Below are 5,662 nucleotides of genomic sequence, written 5' to 3'. Positions count from 1 at the left end.
CTGTTGATAGTTCAGTCAAATTTGAACTGAGATTCAAAGAAAACAGGTGACTTGGCCTTATGGTAATAGCTCTGGCAGAGAATGAACAACCCATTTATTAATCACCAAGAAAGGGTTGGAAACAGACAGTTGCTTCATTTATCAATATTACTTCAGATTATTTCTGAAATGTGCCTGTATCTATGTGGAGTGTTGCACTGGTGAGTTGCAGAGATGTGGAGGAGTCAGGGCTGCGATTTCTCCTGTGCTGGGGTCAGGAGTGTTTGAACATGGGGACACAGGTGCCAGGAGGCACAGGCTGCCTTGGCCTTTCCCAATTGCCTGCCCACTGGACGTCTGACTCTGGTGTGGCTGTGACTCCAACTCAGAGCACTGAAGAGTACCCGTCTCTGCCTCTTTCAATGGCAACCTGCTGTCACTTTTCCCTCTGGCAGTGGGGAAGAGACTCTTGGACCAGATGCTGATCCTTTCTAGCCTGCCTGCTTTCCAGTGCTTTCACATCATGATCCTGGGATTCAACTTTGCTGATAACACAACAGCACTCTACAGGCTGCAGTTCAATGAGTTGGTCAGCACCATCCCTAACAAACCCTGTTAAACTCTGACAGGGTTTAACACAGAGAAAGTCAAAGTGACTCAGGGACCTTAAACAGTCACTTTCCATGTCTGGGACATAGATGGCCCAGAGAATCTAAGGCCCCTGTGGAAGTTGTACACCACGTGCACAGATGTCTTTGTGCTTGTGGTGGACTGATGACAACAAAAGGAGGGAGGAAGCCAACAGAACTTCATAATGTTACTAGGGTACCAGAAGTTCAAGCAGTGCCTGTCCTCCTAGTTGCTAACAAGTAGATGAGGAATTCCTTCTTTCTCAGCAATTAAAATGATGTTATGAAGGAGTGAGCTGAGCTCTTCCACACCAAGCTATCTGCAGCCTACCTGTGCCATCATACGGGGTGGACTCGAAGAGGGACTCGAAGTACAATTGACTCGGAGCTTTAATGATTTTTTTTTTATTGGCAAGTCATACTTTAAATAAATGTACTCAATTTCATTCCCTACATTAACCTTCCATTAGACCTGCATCCTTGATTGTACTTCCTCCCTCCCTGATTACCTATTGGAGGACCTGATCCAAAGCCCACTGCAGGCAATGGGAAATTTTCCATTGATTTCAAGATTCTTTAGATCAGGCCCTTTGGCTCTAATCAACAGGAAGTATTTCTCTCTGTTGTTGAGCCATGGATTATCTGCCAGCCATCTTGGCTGTCAGACTGGCTCCAACATTTGACCTTCGACTGGAATTCTCCTGAACAGAAAAACCACATGGCATCGTGCCACGGCCTTTGTACATATGGCATTTTATGAAAGGAGGAAATGTTAAAGGTCGCTGAAGTGCTAACAGGTTTACAAGATGCCTCTGTTAATAAGTATGTCTAACATCATGAGCCAAGAAGTGCTACATTAAACCTTCAACACCATCACCCAGGATACCAGAGAAGGCAAAGTTCTGACTAGTCCAATTATCATATTCTGCATAGCAAATGGGTGATTTCATCCAGGAAGGTGCCAGTGAGTGTACTTTGTGAATCTTGTTAAATACGGGGCTCTTTGGGCTGGAACAAGTTCTGAAAAACATATTTCAGATGCCATTGCTCATTGGGGATAAAAGTGTTTTAGAGGACTATGCATTGTGGAAAACTAAATACTCAAGAATCATTGGGGTATAAGTCACTTAATCAGTTCTCAGCCATTGTAGGGGCCTTGGCCATTACGGCACCACAGTCCCTCCTATTCTCTGCCTGTGCACATAAAAGTTTAGTTTCCTGAGGGCTGTAATGCTTTGTTCTAATGTCCATTGTTGGGTTGAGTGTGGGGATCCTGGGTGGTGTTGGTGGCCTATGATATACAGGAGGTCAGACTAGATCTGATGGTCTCTCCAGCCTTACATGGTATGGGTATGTCAGTGCTGCACCTGGGAGTGAACCACCCAGCTCCCATGGATCGGTATAGTGGGGTCCATGCTAGTGCTTTAAAAATAGCTGTGTAGATGGCGCTCTGATGTTGCAACTTGGGGTCTCATGCCCAACCCCCAGGTTTCAGAGCCTGAGCTCTAGCCCGAGCTGCAACATAGCCCCCAGATGCAGTGTAGACATGCCTCTATGATGCTACGAATGAAGAGCCATCTCCACTCATGCCTCTCAACCTTCCAGGACTAAATTTGGGATGCAATATGGGACAAAGACTCAAAGCAAGGGCCACCAGAAACAATTCTTGCAGAAAACTAGGACCTCCTGTAACCTCAGTTCAACTCTTCTTTTTTTCTGCAAAAAGAAAAGGAGTACTTGTGGCACCTTAGAGACTAACCAATTTATTTGAGCATAAGCTTTCGTGAGCTACAGCTCACTTCATCGGATGCATACTGTGGAAACTGCAGAAGACATTATATACACAGAGACCATGAAACAATACCTCCTCCCACCCCACTCTCCTGCTGGTAATAGCTTATCTAAAGTGATCACTCTCCTTACAATGTGTATGATAATCAAGTTGGGCCATTTCCAGCACAAATCCACCCTCCGCCCCCCACACACAAACTATTACCAGCAGGAGAGTGAGTTTGTGTGTGTGTGTGTTTTTGGGGGGCGGGGGGTTAGAAAACCTGGATTTGTGCTGGAAATGGCCCACCTTGATTATCATACACATTGTAAAGAGAGTGGTCACTTTGGATGGGCTATTACTAGCAGGAGAGTGAGTTTGGGGGGGGGGGGCGGAGGGTGAGAAAACCTGGATTTGTGCTGGAAATGGCTCAACTTGATAATCATACACATTGTAAGGAGAAAAGGAGTACTTGTGGCACCTTAGAGACTAACCAATTTATTTGAGCATGAGCTTTCGTGAGCTACAGCTAGCTCACGAAAGCTCATGCTCAAATAAATTGGTTAGTCTCTAAGGTGCCACAAGTACTCCTTTTCTTTTTGCGAATACAGACTAACACGGCTGTTACTCTGAAACCTGTCATTGTAAGGAGAGTGATCACTTTAGATAAGCTATTACCAGCAGGAGAGTGGGGTGGGAGGAGGTATTGTTTCATGGTCTCTGTGTATATAACGTCTTCTGCAGTTTCCACAGTATGCATCCGATGAAGTGAGCTGTAGCTCACAAAAGCTTATGCTCAAATAAATTGGTTAGTCTCTAAGGTGCCACAAGTACTCCTTTTCTTTTTGCGAATACAGACTAACACGGCTGTTACTCTGAAACCTGTCTTTTTTTCTGATGTCAATTTTCAAGTATTAAAGTGATGGGAGTGGAATGGAGGCAACTTTGGGACTAAAGTGAGTGATCTCCCTCAGAAAAACACTGATAGTTGCTTGGGAATTTCTTTTCCGCAGATTGCAGGCCTGTGCTACCAGAGTAGGAGCTTTGAGTCTTTGTGCCCGAAAGCAGGTTTGGTGCGTCACTGCGCATTCCGCTGCCAATGAGTCACTTGGGGAAATGTTGATTTGAGGAAAGGAGATACTATAATTTCTGCAGTATTTCTGCAATATCCTCATTCAAGCAGATATTTCAAAATGTGGATGCTGTAATCAATTTATTGTTATATTGCTCACTGGTTATTTATAATGCTTATTTGTCTGCATGATATATGTTTACAAAAGCCAGTTAGAGTGGACTGTGATATTTAGGGTATCAATTTCAAAGGAGAAAGCTTACTTTATAATCTCTTTCCCTCAAGCGCGTTTGAGCAGGGATTACTTCAGGGAAATACAGAGAAGTCAGCAAGAATGCACTCAGCAATTACTTTAATATAATCAAACTATCAAATTACTTAGGTGGCAATGTGAAATATTCCCAGGCTGGCTTCCTGATGACAGATTACAGGAATGAAAATATTTCCAGGTTTGTACCATCTTACTTTTAGCTGGATTTAAAGCTAGGGAACACTTTGTTTTTTTAATTCAGGTTGAGTTTCAATATGAGTAACAGATGAATATAATATCAGAAATCAGAAGCGGACGAGATCTGTTAGGTCAGTGAGTCCTTCCCTCTGCCAATGTATGTCCTTTCTAGTACTTTTTCCATTTGAATTGTAGGGTTTGATTCTCCCCCCATGTTATTCTTACATCATGTAGTTATTCCTGATTTACACCAGTGATTGTGAGGAAAAATCAAACCTTCAAGGACATAGATCTTGCTCTCTGTCTCCATGCCTTTTGTGCCATGCTGGCAGACAGCAGCCCTCATAGGGCAGCTGGGGATTCTGTTGACATGGGGGAATTCCTGGGTGGTGTAAAGCCATCATAGCTAGCTAGCTCTTTACCTCCTGCCTACAGGCAAATGGGGTGTTACTAGGCAGGCTGGGGGTGTGCTCTGGCAATCCCTAGCCTGTGGAACAGTATCAGGGAATATCCTGGTCAGAAAACACCAGAACAACCCTTTGTCATGGTTTGTTGACTGAAAAGTTAGGATTTATGCCCCATCTGGTGTTGGTGGATGACTGAGTCACTCCATCACACATCATTCATAATTTTGTAACAATTTGCATGTTCAAGGAGACCTTTTCTCAAAACCCTGCATCTATTTTGCAAAAGTGCCTCACAGAAAGGCACAAAAGCAACTGAAGGAAGTTTCAAAGGGACTTGACTAATGACAGGCCGATGAAACTACTACTGTTGCAGTCTCCATGGAAAACTGGTTTGATCTAAACAACAAAGAACTGAAACTGCACAAGGACAAAATCAAAAATGCTATTTAGAAAAGTAATGGAGCTTTCTGCTACTCAGCCAGCCTGGCCAATCCTAAATACAATTGCCATAGGGTGAGCTCAGAACAGGGAGAAGATGAAACATAGGTGCTGGAAAGGAATCCTAAATTTCTCTTCTGGCATTCAACACTGAAGATCTGGTTTTCTACTCCAGCTCTGTTTGCAAAGGAGGTTGTGTCATGATGCACCAAGATGATGGGAAATTGTGAAAAATCAAGTCAGAAGACAGGACAGAATCAGAATTTTGTCCATTTTTAAAAGATTTGCTGCACTCCTCTCCAGCCAGCTCAGGATCCGTCAAACATATGTTTTGCACATATGGATTGGTTTGATCAAAATTTCAGATGAGATTAGGTGCGGGGAAAAAAAAAGGCAAGAGTGCACAAATGTCTCAAAGCAGACACCAAAGTGTGGTAGGCCTAACTAGTTATTGCACTAGGGGCTTGAGAATTGTGTTTTGGTGGTTTAGTTACAGAATTGCAATGTTTTTATTTTGCATAGGATCTGTGCCTTTCTGTGACCAATGAACAATAATAGGTATGGAGCAAATCATATAGGAGTGATTCATAAAACCTTCAGGGTTGGTTCCTGCCAATTTTGAGACAGTCACCACAATCCAGGGCAACTACTTCCTCAATGGGGTCTTCAGGCAGCAACCAGAAGCCCTGCTCCCCATCTTCAGAGTCTTTCAGAGACAGTTGGCAGACCCAATTCCCCATCTCCAGATTCTTGCTATGGCTATGCCCACTCCCTGCTAAGGCACATTGTCCTAAACTTCTGGATATGACTACCTGCCTTCTCCCTGATCATGGAGGTCCTGTGCATTTTAAGCATTAAGAGCTGTACTGGGTTCTTAAAAGGTAAAGCCAGGCAGGGGTTCTTTGTGCATAAGGGCAT

At 43.7% G+C, this 5,662-nt stretch overlaps 1 pseudogene; it reads left to right on the top strand.

Moving 5' to 3' along the window:
* Positions 1-457: 457 nt before the first annotated feature.
* Positions 458-1,039, top strand: LOC144259869 (ADP-ribosylation factor-like protein 4A; annotated as a pseudogene).
* The last annotated feature ends 4,623 nt before the right edge of the window (positions 1,040-5,662 follow it).

Source organism: Eretmochelys imbricata, chromosome 2 (genome assembly GCF_965152235.1).
Source record: "Eretmochelys imbricata isolate rEreImb1 chromosome 2, rEreImb1.hap1, whole genome shotgun sequence".
Taxonomy (NCBI): Eukaryota; Metazoa; Chordata; order Testudines; family Cheloniidae; genus Eretmochelys; species Eretmochelys imbricata.
The sequence above is the reverse complement of the archived record's forward strand: the minus strand, read 5'-3'. Positions and strand labels throughout refer to the sequence as shown.